Below are 25,041 nucleotides of genomic sequence, written 5' to 3' on the forward strand. Positions count from 1 at the left end.
ATGAGAAGGGCCAAAAACACTATTAAGTTGGAGTTACTACGAGCAAGTGACTACAGCCACAAATATGAAGAAAAGCCGCGGAAGGGCCATGGAAGTGACCTGAGGGCCTCGGACATAAGGTCACCGGGTTAGATTGAGGAATAAGGACTGACAAATCCCGGAACCAGGAGGAAGGGACGTTGGATAAAGATTGGACTTGTTTATATGCTTTTTTCTCTTTTTTCTTTTTTTTAACTAATAGAATGTTTTATAAAGTTGATGAATGATAGAATGATAGAAAAATGAATGATAGAAAAAATGTTGGAGAAATTACCTGGCTTTAGTAAAGATGTATAAAGAATTATGAAAGAACATTATGAACACAAGAAGCTGGTAAAGTTAAGACTTAAATTTTAAATTTTAAGGTTTATTTTATTATAGAAAGATAGGATTAGAAAGGATTAGAAAGGATTTGCTGGGATAATTAACAACTAGAATACAAAGAAAGGGAGGAGGAGGAGGTCTAAGAAAGAAGGTAATGACAGTTAAGGATCTGAAAATAATGAAATTGTTTTGTTTTTTCTTCTTTATTATTATTTTTCTTCTGTATCTTCTACTTTTTCATATTTTTATTTTTATTTTTGTATTTCTTTTTTGTGTAAGCTTTTGTATTTTCTATTTTTTGTTTTGTATTCTTTGTATCTTTTGAAATTCCAATAAATATCATTAAAAAAATAAAAAATAAAAAAGCAGCATAAATTGTGGAGGTGGCGCCATATCATCAACCCATTATGTTCCAAACCATCTTTATTGAAACCTACACAACTTAGGAGACCAATTCTAAAGATAACCTCTATTTAGGTCAAGGTGGTGTTGGAGTACAAATTGTATCAGTTCTGCCCATTGGCCATGCTGACTCAGGCTGACAGGAGTGGAATCCAACAATATCTGGAAGCCATAGGCTTCACACCCCTAATGTAGGCCATAAATATAGGCACATGTCCATCTGGTGCTTTGGGAGTCACAAACACCCCCAAGCTGAACCCCCTTCTTCACTGCGGGGGACAAAAGAAGCTTTGTCCTGGATGTTCCTTTGTTATATACACTAACCTAAATACATGAAAACATTTCTCTATAACTAGGCCTTTGGCTGATTGGACAATCTATGGATTTTTAAATATGTAAGGGGGATTATTGGTTTGTTTTTGTTTTCATTATATTATGTATTTTGTGTTCTGATTTAGTATTTTTATGTTGTGAACTGCCCTGAAGAGCAGAATAATAATAATAATAATAATAATAATAATAATAATAATAAATATTGTCAATGGTTCACCCTCCCTGGAATGGCTGCCTTATTCTGAATTAGCAGCTTAAATCTATGCTGTTACCATGGGTTTTTACAGCAACCTGGAGAGTTCACTGGGATATACCTATGGGCCAATACCTAAATGTATTGCTACAATTATTCTTTCTGGAGGGATGTATACAGATTTCACTAAGTAGACATTATGAATAAAAATTTCCAGAGGAGATGAATAACTCTCTGATGATAGTCAGCATGTGTTTTATTTTCATTTAAAAGGAGTAAGGTTCTGAGGAGAGCCTTGCTAGTTCATATGGAGGGCGTGATATCAATGAGCTGACCACCCTCTGAAGTTGTGGTGGGAGGAAAAGAGTGTATAGGAACCTGGCGGAGTTTGGATTACAGGTTTGCTTCAACCCTGCAGAGAGTTCCAGCTCACCCAGCTCAGCCTACTGTGCTGAGGAATCCGAATGCAGGCTAAACATGTCTGTCCTCAGCTGAACCCAATTACAAATGCCATATAAGAAATGTTGCTTTTAGCCTTCCTTGTTTGGAAGAAAAACGAATGGCATAGTAAATGTTGGGCTCTGGGAGTTTCACAATAACAAGCTGAAGCACATTTCCCTGAGAGAACTCTCTAGCTGGGGATGACTAGTTTTTTCTGAGAGCAGATTGACAGTGCCATCATGACGTATGACATATATCAATTACAATGACTATGCTGTGAATGTTGGCTTCAACATTTGAATACTGGCAGTCCGTGATAAAATTCTGTGGTTATCCAAAATCTCCAGGACATATCAGTAAATGTTGATGGTCCCCTATATCCAACTGTCGGCCTTCACTGGTGTACATCCAAAAAATTCGCTATTTCATTATATTTTCTGGCATTCACAAAATTCACCTAGGTTGGAATCTGAGGATGATATGTGAATGACCACATGACAAAATTTTAGACAGTCACTATAATGTATACACTCTTTTTTCTTTTGTTCCACCATCATCTCTGGTCAAACAACCTGCATGCGAGATGTTTCTGGCATCTCCAGGTACGACTGGGAAGGACTCCTGCATGAAATCTTGCTTCATTCTGAGCTACATGAACACAACAGTCTGAGTTGGTATATAAGGCATTTTCCTATGTTCTTACGATGATTCTTACTTGATTGAGATTAATCTTTCAGTACCATATTGAAGCTATGCCTCTTCTTTTGCTTATTTGGCACTGCCCCCTATTCCCCTTTGCCTCCAGTGCATGCATGGCACATCCTTCATGTTTGTATGCTCTCTGCAAGACACTAGAAGCAATTGTGTGTTGACCATTGACATTAGCAAAAGTCTATGCAAACTGAAGACTTCAGCAGCATTTTCCAGCCATTTGCATCTTAAAAAGCAGAGACATCACCTTGCCAACAAAGGTCCGTATAGTAAAAGCTATGGTTTTCCCAGTAGTGATGTATGGAAGTGAGAGCTGGACCATAAAGAAGGCTGATCACTGAAGAATGGATGCTTTTGAATTATGGTGCTGGAGGAGACTCTTGAGAGTCCCATGGACTGCAAGAAGATCAAATGTATCCATTCTTAAGGAAATCAGCCCTGAGTGCTCACTGGAAGGACAGATTCTGAAGCTGAGGCTCCAATACTTCAGCCACCTCATGAGAAGAGAAGACTCCCTGGAAAAGACCCTGATGTTGGGAAAGATGGAGGGCACAAGGAGAAGGGGACAACAGAGGACGAGATGGTTGGATAGTGTTCTTGAAGCTATCAGCATGAGTTTGACCAAGCTGTGGGAGGCAATGGAAGACAGGAGTGCCTGGCGTGCTCTGGTCCATGGGGTCACGAAGAGTCAGACACGACTAAACAACAACAACCAACCAACCAAAGGTTGCACATTACATGTCATGAACACTGTTTCCTCCATATGCAGTTCCAATAATTCACAGCCAGTGCAAGTACCACAGTGGAACTGATAATGGGCTCTCATTCTATTATAATGCTTTTCAGCTGGCCATTCAGGACAGCGGAGGTTGTGTTCAGCATGGATCCTAATGACCATATAATGTGATAAAGCCACCATTGGCATCTGGTGGTTTCTAGCATGGTGGCTAAGAGTATAAATGTGCCAAAGCAGCTGAGACACCTGACAAGTTTACAGCAAACCTCTCCCTGCATCGACCCAGTTTTTGCCAATTTTCCAGGAGTTGGCTTCCTGTGGTCTTATTGTATCTGATCATTCCAGCACTTACCCATTATTCTGGCTCCCTAATGGGGAATGCATATGTGGGAAACAGCTTTAGAAAAGTCCATGAGGCAACATGGAAGAAGACACTGAGATGGCAGTGGAAGAAGGAAGCCAAATGATGCAAGCCAATGAGCTTAAAAGTTCCGCCATTTTTTTAAAAAAAAAATTAAGGCCCATAAACACTGCTGGTAGCATCATACTCACAAGTGCTATTAATTCAATTGGTAGGGGGAATGTACTTTCACACACATCCACGGAGACACGAAAGCCAGTTCCTTGCGTTGTGACCCCATGTGTGAAGGAGCTAGTTGTGAATGGTGCAACTGTCTGCCGAGACAGATCACTTCCTGCAGCCTGATATTACTTTATTCTGTAATGCAAAGGACAGAAATACAAGCTGGTTGACTAGTTTGACTTGTGCAGGTGGGCAGTTTGGAGCGGTGAGTTTTAAAAATGCCAAGCAATTCACTTATTCCCGTTTGAATCATGGTTCCTATACCTGACGAAGATACCGTTTATCATTCCCACCACCACCGTTTGCGCACACTAGAACAGACATCTTTTCACCTTTCAGGACTATAAACACCAGAGGCGTTCCAAAAGTGAGAGTATCATAGCCTTAGAGGGAGCCAGCAGCAGCTTTTACTGCTCTAGACGGTCCCCAGAGATCCTCTACATTGTCATTTGAGCTCCCTGGCTACAATAAAGTCCCTTTGTGAAACTCGGACTAGGGCTCCGTTTCTTCCTGATGTAAATCCCCAGCACATATTGTAGATTACACAACAAAGGCGAACTCAGCCCAGAATTTTTTATCGTGCATTGCTGTGCTGACTACCTTATCCCTTCTTATGCAAGGTGATTTAGACTCAACTTCCTCTTCTGCTGATAACAGCCCGTGTCTCTGGATCCAACATCTTTCCTTAATACAGCTCTCTTGACTGTGGAATGTATTTCAGTAACAGATTAGTCGAGGATGTTTTTCGCATTGCCCGGCAGGAGACAAAAGATGCGTTCTTCACTTTTCTCTTAGATATTTGCTTAGAAAATGAAGACAGTGTAGTGGGGGACCGGCAGCTAATCCTTTCATATGTTTGGGGTCATTGTTCATGATGAATAACAAGTTTGGCATCTACCCATTAAAAGCTTGGGATTTTCTTTAGCTGGAATGTTAGCCTTTCCTACACCAGGAGGCTCAGGACCAGTAGTGTTTACACCCAATGAAGTTGTAATGTTTTAAATCATGTTCGGGAGATTAGAGGCACACTGTGGGTTCCTCCTGTTGCTGCTCCTCTCTCACAAAGGCATCCCCTTCCTTCCCTTTTCAGAGCTAATTGTGGAGTTTTAAATCTGCACCAACCCTGGTTAGCTTTAACCAGACTCTGCAAACCTGCTTCAGACTCTAATTGCAAATATGGGATAGCATTCACATGGTTAGGAAATCAGGAATGTTATCTACACTGGACCTGTGAAACATTTTAACCAATGCAGTCATTTGGATGGGTTCTTTTTTTAAATAAAAATAAAAATAGTAATTAAAATAATAAAACATAAAATGCATGGTTGAATCAAAAGATCTCAGTTTATTCACACAACTCCCTCTCCTGCAGCATGATAATAATAATAATAATAATAATAATAATAATAATAGTAATAATAATTTATACCACGCCCATCTGGCTGGGTCCCCCCAGCCACTCTGGGCGGCTTCTAACAAACCACTAAAATACAATAACCTATTAAACATTAAAAGCTTCCCTAAACAGGGCTGCCTTTAGATGTCTTCGAAAAGTTTGGTAGTTATTTTTCTCTTTGACATATGGTGGGAGGGGGTTCCACAGGGCGGATGCCACTACTGAGAAGGCCCTCTGCTTGGTTCCCTGTAACTTGGCTTCTCGCAGCCAGGGAACTGCCAGAAGACCAGGAGAATTTCACTTTTTGTCTAGGTCTGATTGGAAAAAGCATTTCTGTGCTTCAGTCCCACTCATGTTGTTTCCTTCTTGCTGAACACACTCTGGTTATTGCCTCAAATGCCTTGCCTTGCTTTCTACAGGTTCTATAATCCTCCTAGCTCCTTCTCTGAATCTTTCTTCCTGTCAGTGGCTGCACGCGAGGTGAAAATGATCCAGCTTCCACACAGTGTGATGAAGTCTTCATTCAGGGTATAATATTGTTGCAAGGTGGGGGTCTTTTGTTGGTGGGGAGCAGTTAATTCCTGGATTCAGCAAGAATTCAATTGTTGGATAAGGCAGACCAATTTCTGAGTTAATGGCTCCCTAAGTATGGGCCATTAAGGTAACAAAGGAAGCGGCTCTGTGCCAGAGAACAAAAGCCCTTTCCCTCACCTGGCTGGTAGTTAAAAGGACAAAAGCCAGAGTAGAGTTGTGTGTGGGAACGAAGCAGCTAGAAAGAGGCAGCAGGCTGAAGCCAGTGAGGGAGAGACGTGCTTGATTTCTGCTGGTATGCTAGTCTGTGGCTATGGGAGAAGAAAGACCTTCTGGGAGTGTTAATGCTGCAAGGTTGTAAATAAATATATATCCTAAAGTCACCACAGTCCCTCATTCTAAGGAAACCGAATAAGGTAAGTGCTTGGAACCTCACCTTGCTCAGAGATTGGGGTGGCATGCAACAATACGATAACTGCCACCAGCGCATGAATTAATCATAGGATCAGCCCCAAGATATGATCCATTCTTTGGCCTCCCAAACAACAATGATGAATCTTCTGCTTCTTGCTGTAATTTGTTCTATAGGGACTCTGGATGCCTTTGGGCAATATTGGCTCTATATAAGAGCATCCCCAGGCTGACTTCCAATTTGATTTTAGGATTTCCCAGTCTGCAACTCTCCTTCAGTGCTGTTGCAACTCTGTTTCCCCTCCCCAGGCAATTGTGCAGCAGACGGATGTCATGTCCCGAAGCAGTTTGTCTGGTCTGTCAGCTGCAGCCATCCAGAATGTCTTAAAAAATCATTTACACTCTCCGTGTACGCTTGCCAAGCAGACTGTACACTTTGGGCTCCAGTGCTCGCCGTCAGCCCTAGAAGCAGCTCTTATTACAGTGGTGCCTCGCAAGACGAAATTAATTTGTTCCGCGAGTTTTTTCGTCTAGCGAATTTTTCATCTTGCGAAGCACGAAATCCCATAGGAATGCATTGAAATTCAATTAATGCGTTCCTATGGTCAAAAAAAGTCCAAACAAAGCCAAATTTGGTACAACAAGAGTTTATTAAGTGCTCTTTAAAGTCACACATACTGTAAAGAGCATTTCAAACATTGAAGGAACAATAAATTAAGTTTCTAAACATGACAGAAAAACATTTAAAAATTAACAAAGTGTACAGTACATTTTCTAAGACTCTGGGGGACAACTCGAAGAAGGTTCCTCTTCCACTCTTTGCTTCTTGCTGAAGAACCCCCTCCTCAACTGTTCCCCCAGCCACCCACCACACAGAAATTCAAATCCAGAAATTTTAAAAAAAAACAGCAGAGTGGCCCAATGGTCACAGAAAATCATAAAAATGCAGAAAAAAACCACACAAGCTTCCAGATTCTTGCAAACCCCTCCCCAACACCAAGTCCTTGAATTCCAAACACCCCAACCTGAAATCCAAAAACCCCCAAAAAAGTTTTAAAAGTTTAACTTACCAAATGGCTGCAAAAGAAGTTTTGGAAAAGCTTCAAAAATCACCAAAGTCTTTAAAAACCTCAAAAAAGGCTACCACACCGCGTTCTATGAGTTGCTCCTCGAAGTCAAGTCGCAACTGTATTAACGGTGTTAAGAAAAAGGAAACAAACTTGCAAGACGTTTTCGTTTTTCGTCTTGTGAAGCAAGCCCATAGGGAAATTTGTCTTGCGAAGCAGCTCAAAAAACGCAAAATCCTTTCGTCTAGCGAGTTTTTCGTCTTGCGAGGCATTTGTCTTGCGGGGCACCACTGTAATTCAGATCCATGGATCTACTTCGCATGAAGTGTGTAACTTTATCAGCAGGGGAGGGTGAAGGGATACTAGAGCATCTTCTCCTCATTCTCCCAAGCTAATCCAGAATGGACTCTAACCCCTGGACTCTTAGCCAGCACGGAGCAACCATAGGTGAATTCATCAATTTCAGATCTCTCGATTTCTTGCTTTTCCCAGTCTTTAAGTTCAGCTCTCCACACCAGTTTGCAATTGTAAACAAAAGTCCTCATAAAATTTCATCAATATTTTCATGCAAATTTCTCCTAATGCACACATGTTAGCACGCACTTTTTAATTTATTTATTGACCACCTTTCGCCCTCCGGACCCAAGGTGGGTTAATGCATTAAAACACCATATTAAAAGAAGTTTAAAACAACTTCCAATCATAAACATTAAAAATAATGCATTTCTGTGTTTTACTTTCACTAGTACAGGCATATATGTCCACATTTCATTCCAGCAGATGCCCATTGGTGTACATTTCTTGGCCAGAGGACCGCACTGTGAAATTCAGAAAAGTGTGGCTTTTCAAAGGCACCTGTGTTTCGCTTTTGTGTTGTTTCAAAAAAATGCAAAATGAATCAAAATTCTCCCCCATTCCTAGGGGCAAGAGACCAACAGGGTGCTTGTTGAGACTTCGGCACACACTTCTGTCTCCCAGCCTTTAATTCCTAGCCCTACTCAGAGATTCTGCTATGGAGGTGTTGCAGGGTCACATGCTGCTGCCGCCTCCACTGGCCTTCCCACGTTGAACAGGAGGGTCTGAAGTGGGGTTGTAGGTGTGTAAACCTAAATGTTAATACATCCCTCCTTCCGATTGCACAGGGTTCTCAACCACAGGGAAAACTGTAGGCCAAATGCACTTACAAGCTCCCTTCAAACCTTCCCAATCAACACATCGTTTTCCATGGATACAATTTCAGAATGCCTGAATTCAGTTGTTCCAACCTTTCACAACTTGATGCCTTTCAGGTGTTATTGCACACATCAGCCCCGGAAGGCATGGCCCAAGGTCAAGACGTTGTAGACCCAAACATCTAAATGTCCCCTGCTTTGCAAATGGTGGGCTATTATCTCCCAATGATCTAAGAAAAAATGCAGGGCTGGAGGAATGACAGGCAGACAACCACCATTCATAGCCTCTCCCAAGTGAGAAGACCATCCAAGTCAGGCCAACTAAAAGATTTTATTGTGGTTGTGTGGGGAATCATAGTTGTTCTTTCCATGCTGAAGAAAGCAGTGCTTCTAACGGTGCATTCTTATACTTATCTTCCCAGAAGGAAATCCCATTGAGTTCAGTGGGGCCTTGTTGTTGTTTAGTCGTTTAGTCGTGTCCGACTCTTCGTGACCCCATGGACCAGAGCACGCCAGGCACGCCTGTCTTCCACTGCCTCCCGCAGTTTGGTCAAACTCATGCTGATAGCTTCAAGAACACTATCCAACCATCTCGTCCTCTGTCGTTCCCTGCTCCTTGTGCCCTCCATCTTTCCCAACATCAGGGTCTTTTCCAGGGAGTCTTCTCTTCTCATGAGGTGGCCAAAGTATTGGAGCATCAGCTTCAGGATCTGTCCTTCCAGTGAGCACTAAGGGCTGATTTCCTTAAGAATGGATAGGTTTGATCTTCTTGCAGTCCATGGGACTCTTGAGTCTCCTCCAGCACCATAATTTGAAAGCATCAATTCTTCGGCGATCAGCCTCCTTTATGGTCCTGCTCTCATTTCCATACATCACTACTGGGAAAACCATAGCTTTAACTATACAGACCTTCGTTGGCAAGGTGATGTCTCTTCTTTTTAAGATGGGGCCTTATTCCCAGCTAATTGGGTAAAAGAATGCCATCTAAGATAACAAAACACAAGAGACTGCATCCCCTAACAGTCTGTTGTGTACAGTGGTGGCAACTTGAGAGTGATGGGGGGGACGACAACGTCACACACGTGATCTCAGGACATCAGGAAGAGCCGGGGGTGGAGCTGAATGTGGCGGCCATGCAACTTCAATGGCCGGCGCCTCTGCCTCCGCCTCTTCCATGTCAGAGAGAGAAGAAGGACGAGGTCACTAGAGCCATGCTAAGCTCGGCACCATGCTTTGCCTCCATGCTTTTTGGACATTGGGGGGGAGGCTAGCCCCCACCCCCAAAATATTCAGGGGGGGCAAAATCACTCAACCCCCAGAATTTTGCACCCCTTGTTGTGTAGTCTTGAAACTTCATAATTCTTACGTTAATATTTATAGAGATGCAGTCGTTGCCATGCTCCAGGAAGCGATGTGTGTGGTAGCCACTTGTACAGCTGGCAGACAAAGCTACTGAAGCTTTCAAAGTGCACATGTTTCCTTAAGAATGTAGTGTGTGCTTCAGTTCAAGCAATGCCTCACCAAAGACAGGCAAAGCACAAAGCAGGTGTGCATGTATTTGAAGAGGGAAGAGTCTCCTTTCTGCACAACTGGATGCCTGCGGCACATCAGTCATAACACAGCCAGCTATACAGCAGCTGTTGCAAAAATGACACGGTTAGATCTAGACGAGTTTCTTATTTATCTTTTCTTCCCTTCGACAGCAGTGGTGGCGATGGCAGCTTCGAAGCAGGATCCAAGGGTTTAAAGGGCCTTTTGGCAGGTCAGCCAATTTGAAATCAGATCCGAGATTAGGAAAGCACAATCCTCAAAGGCACGCTTTTCAGCTGGAGATGCACAAATGCACCTTGTCTTCGCTGGCTCTCATTAGAAGGGGGTCTAACTTTGACTTCTGGCATGCTTGTGTGTTCACAGAGCAACTTCAAATAAAGGTGTGGAAGGAAAGGACAAAGTCAAGCCATTGCATGCTGTGGAATAAAGGCAGACTTGCTGACCTCTTCCCCCTTAACTCCTCTTAGGTCACAGAGAAATTTGGGTGAATGTTAATGTATCATCCAGCTTTCGCTAGGGCCTTTTCCACCTAAGGAAAATCTACAATCTACAGCAGTCTTGATGCAGTTTATTTTATAAAATCACAAGGCTGATACCTATGGTAGCCAGAAGCAAAAAACGGATTGGGCTTTAATAGCTTGTCATGCAAACTATAGCTGCTGAAATCTCTTCCAAACAAAGGTGCAGGTGTCCTGTCCTACTTTTGCATCTGGACGCTCTACTGGCAACTATTTAAATAAATCTTTACAGTGGTAAGAAGCCAAAAAAACACAAAAAGACAGCTACACCGATTGGTATTTCCCAACGTAGAATTACCAACACAGGCACCATACAACTTGCTTAGGCTGAAGAAGTCAAGATGCAGGAAATATGCAAGTTGCCATTGCTATATAGTCAATGATACAGATTCACAAGCAATAAAGATTTTGCATCTGTATCCATGAAAAACTAGCAATCAAAACCTGCCCCTCATATTTCACATGAGCCCTTTTTTCATAGACTTGTTCCAGCTTTGTACCAAAGGAACCCCTAATTCTGCAACAATGAAAGTTCAATTGAAGGTTGAGTCAATTTTAAAATTACAAACAATATTGCTTTGCAAAGCAAATTATTACATATTCCAAACAGGAGGGGGCCTTGGAAATGTGCTGCTTGTGTGTAGGTTTGACCTGTTTGTGTGCTCTGGTTTGGACCTGAATTTGTGTTTCAGAAGAATTTGATAATGCATGGGTATGCAAATGATAATAAGAGGTTACATCGCTGAAACTGGGATTCTTTAATATACCTGCAGATGAGAGTCTCTTTGCTAAGTCCTCAACATGTAACATCACATAAGACAAATACTTCTGCCTAGACAGCAAATGCTTGTCAGAATGAAATTAATTTCACTTGCAAGTGGAATGACTAGGTGCCCTACATGGCAAAACATGTTACATGACAAAAAAGAATCACTCCAGAAGAAGAAAAAAACCTGAAATATTTTACTGATTTTGCAGAAAATGTCACAGAGCAGAATACAGGAATTTGCTTGCATTACTACCAATGCACAGTCTACAAGGGGTGGAATTCAACATCACCCTGTTACAAATGTTCCATCTGCTCAACAATATCAACTTGCCAGATGCAACAATCTCACCTTCGGTCTCCCCATGTACTGTTCTGGGGTTTCTTCTGCTACCACCCTGAGCCAGTTTTGAAGGGGCTCCATGCTTTGTCTCCATGCATGGAGAGTGGGGAAAGCTCCATTGCTCAGACGTCTTTGCACGTGGCTTCCGATAACAGGCTTTTTTAGGTGACTCTAGGGAATCTACATTAGGGTGTGCATGATCCAAGCAAAGCTAAGCACATGTAAGTCACCTTCCACCTACCTTCCTCGATCAGTGAGACTTGTCCTAAAATATATGTCCTGTGTGTTAGATTCCTAGAGGCATTTACCCAGACACTCTAAGATATGGTTACCAGACATCCCCGTTTCCCAGGGACAGTCCCCAGATTTACAAATCTGTCCCCGGACAAAATCCATCCCTGGAATGTCCCCAGATTTCATTTAATGTCCCCGGATTTCATTTAATGTCCCCGGATTTCATTTAATGTCCCCGGATTTATATTTTAAGTGTTGTAGATTTATTAGTACGGAATGAATGTTGCATGATTGGTTCAACAGCACAAGACACATCATATGGGGACTTCTGGCAAGGCAAAATGGCGGGCGCCACAGCAGCAGCTCCTGAAGACAGCCAGTGCCAACTGCGCTACCAGGCTGGCTCTGGACTGCTGAGACTGCCACTGCCACCGCCACTGCCAAGGGGGAACTGGGGATGCCAGTCACATCAACTGGGGGAACCGCTGACACACACACACGACCCAAATCGAGCCGGGAGCAAGAGCACCTGACCACCCAGCTGACTGCCCAGTGGCACGCCGGGGCCAGGAAAACCCCGGAGCTGACGCAGGGAGAAGGAGGAGAGGAGAAGGAGAAGGAAGAGAAAGAAAAAGGAAGGAGAAAAAAGAGGGGAGCCCTGACCTTGCCATGCCGCTGCGGCTGCTAAGGATGAGAGGTAGGAGAGCACCAGAAGGGCAAGGACACATGGCTGAGCCCAGACCCGACCCGACCCTACTCCACAGCGGCTAGCGCTCCAAGAGAGCAGGCCAGAGCCTAGAGGAAGGTGGCGCGACAGAGACCACAGAAAAGAAGATATTACTTCTTTTTTTAAAAAAAACAACTTTTTAAAAATAACTGTCCCTGGATTCTTTCAAAAAATCTGGTAACCTTACTCTAAGACACAATCAGATCAGCTAGGTAGGTTCATGATCGAGCAGGAATATGAATCTCTTGTCCAAAATTGATGCCAACAGCTTGGTTCAGAATAAATGGAGGAATCTAGGAATGAGGCAACATTTGCTCCTGCACCACAAAAGTAAAGGCATCACTCCAAACAAGTTTTTGCATAAGTCCCATCCAAAAAATGTGGAAAGCATAGCCTCAGTTCTAAGAGCCTCAGTATTCAATTAGTCAACTTGCTAAGGGGCCAGTTTTATATTCAATAGAATAAACAGAATCAAATGATAAAACTTTTCTGGGACTGTACAGGCTTCAAATTGGATGTCATATATCGGAATGTTCCCTACCTTAAACCCCCTGTATATACAGAACTGTTTGTTGGTCATAGAGGAAAGTGCAATCTAAAATTTGACTTGACGGGCTGGTTTTCTACATGCAGGGAAGTGGGGGAGTGCTTTGTATTCTGGGAGATCAAACGTGGAACCCCTGCTGCCCCTTTCCACCATTGCCAGCAGCCTAAAGAGATGGAGCTGAGAAAAAGCGTTACCATTTCATCCATGCCTGACACTTAATATTATTAATATTGGTTACTGCGATTTTATTAAGGCCTATTTTTGTGGGACCAGGTAGAAAACCAATTAAAAGCTGCTAACAGTCACATCCTCTTTGAAATGTCTACCAAGCTTGACTTAAAGGTTTCTCCCCCAAAAAAGTGTCTTCTTTTTACTTTTCATTTTTAGCAACTTGCCTCAAGAGAGGGCACAGGTTGTACTTAGAAGAGTAGTCCATAATACCCCGGAGCTCTTAAGAAAATTGTGCTTTCCTTGTTGCTCCTGCAAATAGAGGCGCAGCAGTCTACCAGCATTTTTTAAAATGGGCTTTATGCCAGGAAAAAGTGACCTATTTGTGTGCAGCTACTGTGTCCTGGGGGGGGGGGTTAGCCATAGGGGATCCCAGAATGATTCATTTGAAATAATTTCGAGTTCATATGGGACCTTACCACCCCACAATTCACCTCCAACATTTGGGCAAAATAATAGTAAGAATGGGGCCCTGTAAACTTGCAAGGAAGCAATCAGCATATATCTTCCTCCTCATCTAGTGACATTCAGGATTGCTTACAAGACTCACTTAGCTTTCCATTTAACCCCCTGGAAATCCCATACCCAGGAATAGGTAGAATGTCACCTGCTGCCCATCTAGATCCCATTACTAGGTAGGTGGTCTGTCAAAGCTCAGCAGTCTCTGGGGTCCTAACAGCGTTACAATACTTTCTCTGGTAATCTATCTTTCAATGTGTCCTTTGTCATGCTATGTCTGTGAAATTGGCAGGAGAACCACAGTTCAAATCAGTACTTCTATCCAGTTTATATGTTGATGTGCAAATACTGGCAACTGCAGTCTTGCTTTGCTACTGTAGGATGATGGATATGTATTAATATCCCCAACTGTCAACAGAATTCCAACAACCCTTGGCTGAATCAGTCAGCCAGTGTAGTATATCGCATTCCTCTTATCACTGCTTTTCTGATGCACATGCCTGAATGATAAGTTACATCCAGATAAGACTAAATTGTCAGCTCTGACCCTGAAGAGTTCTCTTTTTTTCCAGTGCTCATCATCATCTTAGACTTCAGATTACACCCTGAAGGCCTGCAATTTATTTTTGTGAAACCCGTTAACCAAAATAACAGCTACTTGTCCTGTGTTCTAGTTACCTTGGCAAGAAGAAGGCTGAGTCATCTCTGTATTATTCAATATTGCAAAACAATATTAATCTAGGTTACCAGCAGCCACTCTTGGAAGTCCAAGTCCTTAGAGTTTTATTAATTGGCTTTATTAATCTCTCACCAGCATCCCATGCTGCTCTTCATTGATTTCATTAGGCTGGGCAGTTGTAAAAGACTTTCCTCTTCTGCACAACTCTTAAAGGTTCAGGAGTCCTGACTTCCTTTGCATCCCACCATCCTAATTTAATTCCCATGATACACATATCTTAATTCATAAGCAATGACACAGTTTGTAGTCAGTACACCTACTGCTTTGTCACAGGGGCTTGAGGTCAACACAGAGATCAGTGCAGAAAAACCGTGCCATGTTTTAACATCGGAGTCTAAGACGCACCTCTGTGTCATGTGGGTGTTGGAGACCTCTTGGAATTACCCCGTGTCCACAAGGAGTTCTGTTTCAGGCAGCAGTGTCTCCTGGCAATAGGGGTCTAGCACAAGTAGCAGAGCTGAACCCTAGTTCTAGGGAAGGAAATTCCCAATCAAGTCCACATTCACAGTCTTGTGAGAACAGGCCAGGTCAGATTGCAGAAAAACAGGACAATGAACAGGAGCCGATCCAATATGCATGGTCTGATGTAGCAAAAGGTCAGGTCTCAGGTCAGCTGCAAGCAGAAGGTTCCAGATATATAGCCAGGCAAAGGACAGGTCAAGTCTCAGATCAGCAGAAATAAGACAGGTGGCCGTAAAGGGGTACCTCTGGTTAAGAACTTAATTTGTTCCGGAGGTCCGTTCTTAACCTGAAACTGTTCTTAACCTGAGGTACCACTTTAGCTAATGGGGCCTCCTGCTGCTGCCGTGTGATTTCTGTTCTCTTTCTGAAGCAAAGTTCTTAACCTGAGGTACTATTTCTGGGTTAGCGGAGTCCGTAACCTGAAGCGTCTGTAACCTGAAGCATCTGTAACCCAAGGTACCACTGTACCATGGAGAGCACCTAGTGGGACTGCCAGTCAGGCAAGCTTAACTTGAATGTTACTCCAACAAATACCAAACTCTTGACTATTACCAGTAGTAGTGAATGTTGTAGTAGCCATATTTATTACACTTATAAACCATCTTTTCCTCCAAGAAGCACAAGGTTCTCCACTTCCTGTTTTGTCCTCACAACAACCCTGTGAAGTAGGTTAGGCTGAGAGACAGTAACCAGCTCAAGGTCACCCAGTGAGCTTTATGGCTGAGTGGAAATTCGAGCCCACATCTCCCAGATCATAGTCCAACATTCTAACCACTACACCACATTGGTTTCCCTTAGCTTAGACAGTTAGCTCCATTCCTGCAATGAATGAGGCCTCCGCCTTAAAGGGCCTCTGTTTCCTTTAGGCACCTTTGACTTTCAACTTGGAGTCTGAGAATGGAAGTGCGACATTTTCAGGGGACTGATGTCATTTTCTGATGGGAGGATAGTTTTCTGAGAGGTTAAGGACATCAAGAATAGTTTCCAAAGACAAACCATCTTTCCATTCTGAGAGATTGTCTATATCTGAGAACCTTTGGGCTCCTAGAATTAGTTTAATCGTCTTGGGATCCTGGCAACAGCATTAAAAACACGCACATGCACAATGGAGTAATCCATTCTAAGACTGCCATCATTTCATTATGCATGTGTAATATAGCTTACAGATCTCTAATCAATATTAAATCACTGTCAATTAAATTGCAAAACTGACATTTTTTAAAAAAATAATAATAATTAATGTTTAGATTTTTAAAAAATCCTGCCATGCACTTTGTACTGTAAAAGAGAGCTTTGAGGACTGCATAATGGAGATTTTTATGTCATATTCATAGGGTATGTATGCTTTACAGCATTTTTGTAATATCACAACAAACCTGTTAATGCTTGTATCTGCTTGAAAAGACTGACAGGCACATGGATACATCTGGAGGACAGGCTTTAGCAATGGATACAGCAGGAACCTGCAAGCAATGCCAAAAACAGATGGGTATGTTGTAAATAAAGCAGGCACAGCTGGTAGGTGGAAGAAGTTTGGAGTGGAAGCCTCACTCAAGTTGGTAGGTCCTGTCCACAAGTGAAGAATCTTGGAAGTACCAATAAAGTGTTCTTGAACTAAACAACTAGTAGTTAACTCGCTCACTCAGCAAGCTAATAAGAAGGATCTTATCGTTTATTTCTTCTGTGTGAGTGTTCTGCACTCCTCAGCTCCTAGCAACAGCCTCTTCCACAAGTCTGGACAACACCCATTAGGAACAGATCTTTCATTTGTTTTGCAACATGTTTAGAGAACAGTCTTCCCTTTCTAATTCTTTTCTGTAAACCACCCTGATCTTTTCTGTAAATAGCCCTGAGACCTCCAGGTATAGGGTGGTATATAAATTTGAAGAAGAAGAAGAAGAAGAAGAAGAAGAAGAAGAAGAAGAAGAAGAAGAAGAAGAAGAGGAAGAAGAAGAGGAAGAAGAAGAAGAAGAAGAAGAAGAAGAAGAAGAAGAAGAAGAAGAAGAAGAAGAAGAAGAAGAAACTCACTGTCCAATTCAGATATAAGCCTTGGTAACATTTTGTTTCCTTTGTTCTCGTTGCATCATTTGTTTCACTGTCATTTGGCTTCTTGTGGAGTCTCCCTGTGATTCTCTTGAAGACAGTGGTATGAAAGCGGAAGAAAATGGAGAGATGAAAAGCCAGTCTAGTATGTGTGATTGTGGGGACTAATAAATACAATGTGCATTGCTTACTGAGCAATCCTAACTGTAGAAAGTTGGCTTAAATTATTGAAGTTACTTCTGTTCCAAACTCTGTTCAGGAGGGCAGCTATTGCCAGCTGAGCTGGCCCAAGCCTGACAAAAGAAGCCTTTTAAACAGTGGTTGATTTACACCACTCTTTTTGACAGTGTGATTTCTCCCACTGTACCATGTAATGCAGGTGTGGGGAACCCTTTTTAGCCAAGGGGCTGCAGTTTCTCAGGTAGCCTTCAGGGGGCTGTGTGTCTGGGGTTGTTGGGGCCTGAGGTAAAAGTAAGAAAATCAATGTGGCTCTTACTATGGTACAGTGAGCTACCTTCCAATAAGGCAAATGTCCGCAAACGCAATGTACCCTTCTTGCCATCCCCTATACAGACAAACAAGAGGCATTATCATGAATCATTTCATCCAGACAACAGAATTCTAGGAGAGCATGGAGCAGGCCCACTGAGGTGGGAGCATGGGCTAAGGAGGGTTCTGAGGGCCAGACAGAGAGCTCTGGAGAGCCACTTTCAATTCTCAGGCGTCAAGTTCCCTACCCATGACATTATCTTGGGTATTGCAAGGGGTCGGAGTAGATTACCCTTTGGTTCCCTTCCAGCTCTACAGTTCTGTGATTTTATTATACTTGTCAGAAACCACAAGGAAGATCAAAATATCTGCGCTGCCCGTCTTCCAATGCCAATAAGGAAACACTGAGGATTATGAGCGGCCTTATTTACAACTTTAGAAAACTTCAGCAAGATGGAAAGTCAAAGAACTGCGGGAGTTTTTTATTTTTTGAAAAAAGTTTTTAATAAGACAGCTTGTAAACAGCCTTGCCCAGAACAAGCTATGAGAATTAATATTTTTACACGCCTGTCGCTGTTTATAAAATAGAGTCAGCCAATTACATTGGTGCCAAGGGTGTGTGTGTTCTAGCGCATAATGAATCAGACCTTTAAAGACGTTACTCGCTGTGTACAGGTTAAATAGCCAAGAATCTAATTCATTTTGACAAACAGGAAGATGGCAGAATGTGGATGTGTTTAATTTGAACCTAATCAGGGTCGTTTTTTTCCCTGCCTTTTCTTTTTCTCCTTTTGGTGTTGCTGTTAAGCTCACTTCCAAAGTGTGTCATAACCCATCTGCCCCAGGCATTCTTCACAGTATAGCTTTCTTCTGACAGCTTCAGAAGAACTACATTAACTGCAGCACACATCATTATCATTTCTGCTGTAAAAGCATGAAAGAGTTTGAAAGCAAAATAAGAAGCTATTTGGTAAAGGAGCGGGAGGGGGAAAGAACACAAAATGCCTTAGATACCATCTTACACCCAAAGGTCTTTTATTTTGAACTGATTAAATTAAAAATCAAAAACTTAATAGTATGATCTTACTGAATGATCATGTCTGAATGGTTTTTTCCCCCTCTTAGATCATAGATTTATTTCAAAACGTTTTTGAATTTAACTTTTGAAATCTGAATCAGTACACAATCCAACATATTGCCGGGTACTTCTGAAAGCAGGACTTGACATGTGTTTAACTGGGCTCTGGATTGTACCCTGTATTCTCACACACTGCCCTTACTTGCAGTGCTATACTGAGTCACTGGAATCCCGGGCTATCATTCGGAACATTGCAGGAAACAGTTGCTCAGTTTTGTTTTTGATGATTTAGGTACCCAGTGTAAACCTTATGACTCTTTTCCATTTTCTCTTCTTTTCTGCCTGTTTACCTCTTTAGTTTCCTCCTGTCTCTCATATCTGTCTTTCCCCCCACTCCTCCATTATTTCTTCATTTTGCTTTCTCCCTTCTTTTCTTCTCCTCCTTGTCTCTTCCCACTCACCCAAAATCTTCTGGTATTCCTCCACTTTTCCTTACATTTTTCTTTGTGATCACAATTCATAGGGGGTTCTTCCCTCCCCAAGCAGGTAGAGCCGTGTGTGTGAGAGAGAGTGAGTGACAGAGAGAGAGAGAGAAAGAGAGAGAGAGAGAGAGAGAGAGAGAGAGAGAGAGAGAGAGAGAGAGAACACAAGTGAAGGAGGAAGGGTGCTACGTGGAAGAAAGTGTTCAAGAGCGATTATTTCAATTGCCAAGGCCATCTTTACATTCTGCACATCAACCAGATCTTTAATAGAAGAGCCAATCATATCTGCTGGAAACCAGCACAATGCAAATCCACCTGGAAGCCACCTAGATTTTTTTAGCCTTCAGGAGTTGCCGTCTTAACAGGGGGCGGGGCTGTTAATCAAAAGCTCACCAGGTGGTGAATATGACAGAAGAAACCGTGAAACCCACCACCTTCTCTCTGCCCAGCCACAAAAACCAAATCCAGCCCTGCTACAGGTGTTCACATGTTGGGCTGATAGCACATTGAAGCAGTCCCATGGTCACCTCACATAGGGGGACTGCTGGGCACTGGGACACCAACCACATTCCAGTCTGTCCCACTGGCACAATGCAAGATTAGCACTCAGATAAACAGGGAGCCTAGAGAAGGAGATGGACCTCAGCTACTGCTGAATGGAGTATGCAGGTGGACACAGTTGGCATAGATTCTTGCCTACTCAGTTCTTAGTTATACATGCCAAGTCATCTACCTCGTTCTCAATTAAATTGTGGATGAGAAATTTTTATTAGAAGCCAACCAGGCATTCAAAAGCAGCATCTGGAAACCCAAGGGCTGACTGACAGGGCAACCACCATAAATACCCCAGGTGGGAAGAGATTCAGAACATGGCACAGACTTGGCTTATCCTATGCACCTCACTTGGCATACTCTGCAAAAATTTGCATTTTGGCTCATGCTTAATGGAAGGACAGCATGCACAAACAGACAAGATGACTCAAATATAAAAGCAGAACTTTATCCGTAATGTTAAAATAGACACCAAAGTCTGTTTCATAAAGTCATTTTCATGAGTGTTTTTTATAGAAGGTTTTTACATTACAAGCAGTGATTCAGCTGCAGGATTCCTTTCTTGGTGTAGGTTCAATACTGGTCATATAAAACTACATTTTACTAAAGTCAAATTGCTATTGCTGTTACTATCCTGAACCTATTTGCAAGGGAGTAAGCCCCGCTGAAATCAGTGGGGCTTACCTCTGAGTAGATATGCATAGGATTGTGCTGCATATGACCATTCCCTCTGCACAGATCTAGGAAGGGATAAAAGTTCCTTTTTCACATTACCTCTGTAGATCTCCAACATTTCACAGGTGCTAACAAAGGCATGCTTATAACACCCCAATTCTCGTACCAAGGAGCACTGCTCAAGCTCTGCAAATCCCCAATTCACACTGCTGAAAGTCCCCTCCATTTGCTCTTCTGCTGTAGTCAATGCCCTGTTTTACATTAGTTTTAAGATCACGAAGGCATTTGTTCTTTTGGTTAAAGATATTCTAGGACTGGGGTGGGGAAATTGTGAACTTCTAGAAGTTCTTGGACTCCAACTCCAATCAGTCCCAGTCTGTGTGGTTAATGGTCAGGAATGGTAGGATTTGCACCATTGACATGGTGACCACCACCAGGTTCCTTCCCCCTGTGCTAGAAGAACAAAAATGGTCCTGCCATCTGTTCTATCAAAAAAATAAGTCTCCAAAATAAGCCTCATCAAACTGTAGACTACTTGGCACCTTAGTGCCCATGGGTGGGTTTTTATATGCACTTGCATTAGTGTTGAAATGTATCAAGATCTCCAAGTCTTGAGATTTAACTTTTGTGGGCCTTGGGGAGGGGGCTGAGCCCTGAAGAACAACAAATCTAGCAGTTCACAATTACAACATTTGATAACAAAGCATCCTCAAAAGTTAATAAAAGTGGTTTATTAGGGACAGGGAAGGGCCTTAGCTCAGTGGCAGCACACATGGTTTCATTGCAAAAGGTCCAAAGTTCAATCTGAGGCATTGAAGGGAAAGTGGTTTTCCCTTCTCAGGTGTCCGTGGCTGGAAAGTCAGTCACCACAGAGAAAGAAGGACAAGTCAAGAAAGACTTTATTTTGTGATCACAAAAGGTGGGCCCTGTTGTAAATAACAGTACACCACACAGGAACTACCACAACTGAGACTGCAGCTATAGTTTTCTCAAAGGAAAGAAGAATTCAAAAAAGCCAGCCACAACATTGCATAGCATAATAACATTTTAGGGCAGATTACATACATTAGCCTCCTTTTGGACATATATATTAGAACTGGCCAGTCTTCAGCATGCTGCCTGCATGATCAACGCATGGACAGTTTCCCATTTATCATACCTTACCTAGCATTCCTTTACTTAGGAAAGCATCTTCCAGCAATAACTCAGTCCCACTTTGCTTATACTTTCCCTCGCAAAGCTGGACATTTTACACTGGTAGTTCATGCTGTAACAAAATCCACATTCTTTTCCCATCATTGTTTTATTTATTCCCAATTCAAGCAAAGAGGGCAGTTCTCAATAAAAAGGGTTTAATTGTGTTTCCTTAATTATTTTTACTTTATTAATGTGAATTTTTCCTTCAGCATCTCCAGGTAGGGTTGGTAAAGACTTCTCCCTGAAACCCTGGAGAGCTACTTACAGTTAGTGTAGGGTCTAGTAGTGATGTATGGAAGTGAGAGCTGGACCATAAAGAAGGCTGATCGCCAAAGAATTGATGCTTTTGAATTATGATGCTGGAGGAGACTCTTGAGAGTCCCATGGACTGCAAGAAGATCAAACGTATCCATTCTTAAGGAAATCAGCCCTGAGTGCTCACTGGAAGGACAGATCCTGAAGCTGAGGCTCCAATACTTTGGCCACATCATGAAAAGAGAAGACTCCCTGGAAAAGACCCTGATGTTGAGAAAGATGGAGGGCACAAGGAGAAGGGGACGACAGAGGACGAGATGGTTGGATAGTGTTCTCGAAGCTACCAGCATGAGTTTGACCAAGCTGCGGGAGGCAGTGGAAGACAGGAGTGCCTGGCGTGCTCTGGTCCATGGGGTCACAAAGAGCCAGACACGACTAAACAACTAAACAACAACAACAGTGTAGGGTCACTAAGCTAGATGTATCAACTGGTATAAAGCAGATGTGGGGAACGTTTGGGCCTCCAGATGTTGCTCAGCTACAAGTCCCATCATCCCTGGCCATTGGCCATTCTTGCTGGAGCTGGTGTGGTTCAGCAACAGCTGGAGGGACACAGTTTCCCCACAACCTTGTGTAAGGCAGCTTCCTATGTTCTGTAAATCGAAACTATTCCTGGTAAATAGGGAAACTTGGAAGATACACCTTTGCAGCCTGGGAACCACTGCAACATGGATCGTTCTCTTGCTGCTCAAGTAGTTTTGCAAGCTCTGGGTCTTGTGGGTGGAACCAACACTGGTCTGCATACTAGTTTCTGGGAAGAAATTATGGGAATAAGGCGGTTGCGCTCATGTCCAGCCTGTAGGTCACTGCTGGTTGGCCACTGTGAAAACAGGCTGCTGGACTAGATGGGGCTTTGATCTGATCCACCAGGCCTCTTCTTCCATTCTGATAGCACTATGGTTCATTCTCATGCCAATATTGACCCACTTTCTGGGGAAATATTGTAGCAGCAGCAGCATCACCCATTATCATCAGCATTCTATTATTTGTACTCTGCCCATCTGACTGGGTTGCCCCAGCCCCTCTGGACAGCAGCCAACATACATAAAACATAATCAAACATTACACATTAAAAAGCTTCCGTATACAGGGCTGCCTTCAGATGTCTTCTGAAGGTTATATAGTTACTTATCTCCTTGGCATCTGATGGGAGGGCATTCCACAGGATGGGTGCCACTACCAAGAAGGCCCTCTGCCTGGTTCTCTGTTGCTTCAAGGGAAACACCAGAAGGCCCTTAGAGCTGGATCTCAGTGTCCAGGCTGAATGATGGGGGTGCAGATGCTCCTTCGGGTATACTGGGCTGAGGCCGTTTAGGGCTTTAAAGGTCAGCACCAACACTTTGAATTGTGCTCGGAAATGTACTGGGAAAAGTATCCCATGCCACAAAGTTAATGTGACCTTCATCAGTGAGAAGCCCTTCAAGAAGAAATGTGTTTTGAGTTTCATCCCGTTCCTGTCAAAGTCAATGAGAAGTCTTTCTCTTTGGTTGTCGCATTGATGGTGGTAGCCAAGAGTGTTTTTCACCCATTTAGTTGCACCCTTTCCTGGGTGTAAACTATCTACTGGTAATCATGGCCACTCATCCTTTAGTTGCATCCAATCAAGATTGCTGTAATACACTTTACATAAGACTGGTTCAAATCCAGTCATCTGATTACTGACCTGGCCAGGCTGAAGAAAAGTTCCCTGGTGAATGAATCCCTGGTGTCATTCTTAAAATAACCTCACTGTGTCCTTCACTGGTCTTCAAGTCCAAATTAGGAATGGACAGATCCATACACTTTTGGCCTGTTTCAATTTCATATACAGTGGTACCTCAGGTTAAGAACTTAATTCGTTCTGGAGGTCCGTTCTTAACCTGAAACTGTTCTTAACCTGAGGTACCACTTTAGCTAATGGGGCCTCCCGCTGCCACTGCACTGCTGCCGCGTAATTTCTGTTCTCATCCTGAAGCAAAGTTCTTAACCTGAGGTTAGCGGAGTCTGTAACCTTAAGCGTCTGTGACCTGAAGTACCACTGTATATTGATTTATAAGTCCATTTGGTCCTGTTTCTGTGCAAGATAAAGCTTGGTAATTTTAACTTTCAATTTTTTTTTAATATTACATAAATAATTTTAAAACCTCAGGATAAATCCTTCTGGAACAGATGTTAGTCAGGGATCAAAGGTTGCTAATACAAGGTGGAATTTACTCCAGTCATTGCATTCCTTCAGGTTGTGCAGGAAATAGGCCAGGGAACAGCTAGTGGGATATCTGTGAAGGGAAAACAGAGCTCCTGTATTTGATCTCTGTTCTTTTTTGCATGCAACAGCTGGAGAGAAACAGGAGAGCTGGGTACAGAGGGAATAGAGATATCACAGCGGGAAAGAGAACAAAAGAGAGTCTGAGGGACAAATTATTATTAGAGAGCAACAGATGATGGTCTCAACATCAGACCTCTTCACAACAGAGTGACAGCTTTACCACAATTAGCTGTACCACCGAGTTTTAATCAATTGCTATGCAAATAATTCTGTGGTACTGTACATAAATAGCAAATCCATTAATAAAATAAAAAATCTATTCTGCCGAGTCCTTGGATCTCCAATTTAAATGTGTTTGCATATTTTGTAGTCTGAAATACAAATACAGACTGTGTGGTTCAATATGGTGGTTGAATACCTGGATGTGCAACACATTCAGGTCATGATAGATTTCAATATAATGCCTCTCTGGGTTCAATCATCATTTAACATTCAAACCTGCTAGCTAACCAGCCTAGCATGTTACAACCAATGGACAATGCAAATAGGATCATTTTATTTTATTTTATTTTGCAATATTACATTAATTTACATCTTTAATCATTCTTGTAATATATACTATACATATTTATCTAGATATATCTATCTATTTTCCATATTTATACAGTACCATTGTGACTTCCCTCCACCCGTGCTCAGCTTCCATTAATTTTCATTCCTTTTATATTGTGTTAAAGAAAGTTGTTTACATATTCCCCATTAATCCCTTTTCATCTTTCCCTTTACTTTACAAACTTAAGTCAGTGATTAGGATTTTACCTCACGTTGTGGAGATAAACACAGGAGAAGTCTTCCCTAGTCCTTGTCAGATATGAGCAAGGCCTTAATCCACTATCTCTACCTTCCCGGCCCACAATCTTGATTTTGTCCACACTCCTTTTTAGGGTCTTCCCCTCAGGAAAACCTCTGGGTGTGCAACAAAACAAATAAAACCCTACAGGATCTTTACTTGTAATTAGGAAGGACCTGATGCATAGTTTGGTTTGAACCTG

General features: G+C 42.5%; 1 long non-coding RNA gene across 10 annotated transcripts in view; it reads right to left on the bottom strand.

The window, feature by feature from the left end:
• LOC308478508 overlaps positions 1-25,041 on the bottom strand; it is a 72,166-nt gene that overhangs the window by 17,207 nt on the left and 29,918 nt on the right. For 2 of the 10 annotated variants that reach the window (XR_013987087.1, XR_013987089.1), the window contains 2 exons: positions 16,290-16,376; positions 3,653-3,897 (listed from right to left, as the gene is read on the bottom strand). This is a non-coding gene — a long non-coding RNA (uncharacterized lncRNA). Of the gene's footprint in view, positions 1-1,526; positions 2,381-2,488; positions 2,584-3,652; positions 3,898-14,842; positions 14,922-14,974; positions 15,065-16,289; positions 16,377-25,041 lie in introns of those variants that run through there. The other 8 variants (XR_013987083.1, XR_013987084.1, XR_013987085.1 and 5 more) reach the window with 8 other exon arrangements.

Source organism: Podarcis pityusensis, assembly GCF_964106645.2.
Source record: "Podarcis pityusensis genome assembly, chromosome: 5".
NCBI classification, from domain to species: Eukaryota; Metazoa; Chordata; class Lepidosauria; order Squamata; family Lacertidae; genus Podarcis; species Podarcis pityusensis.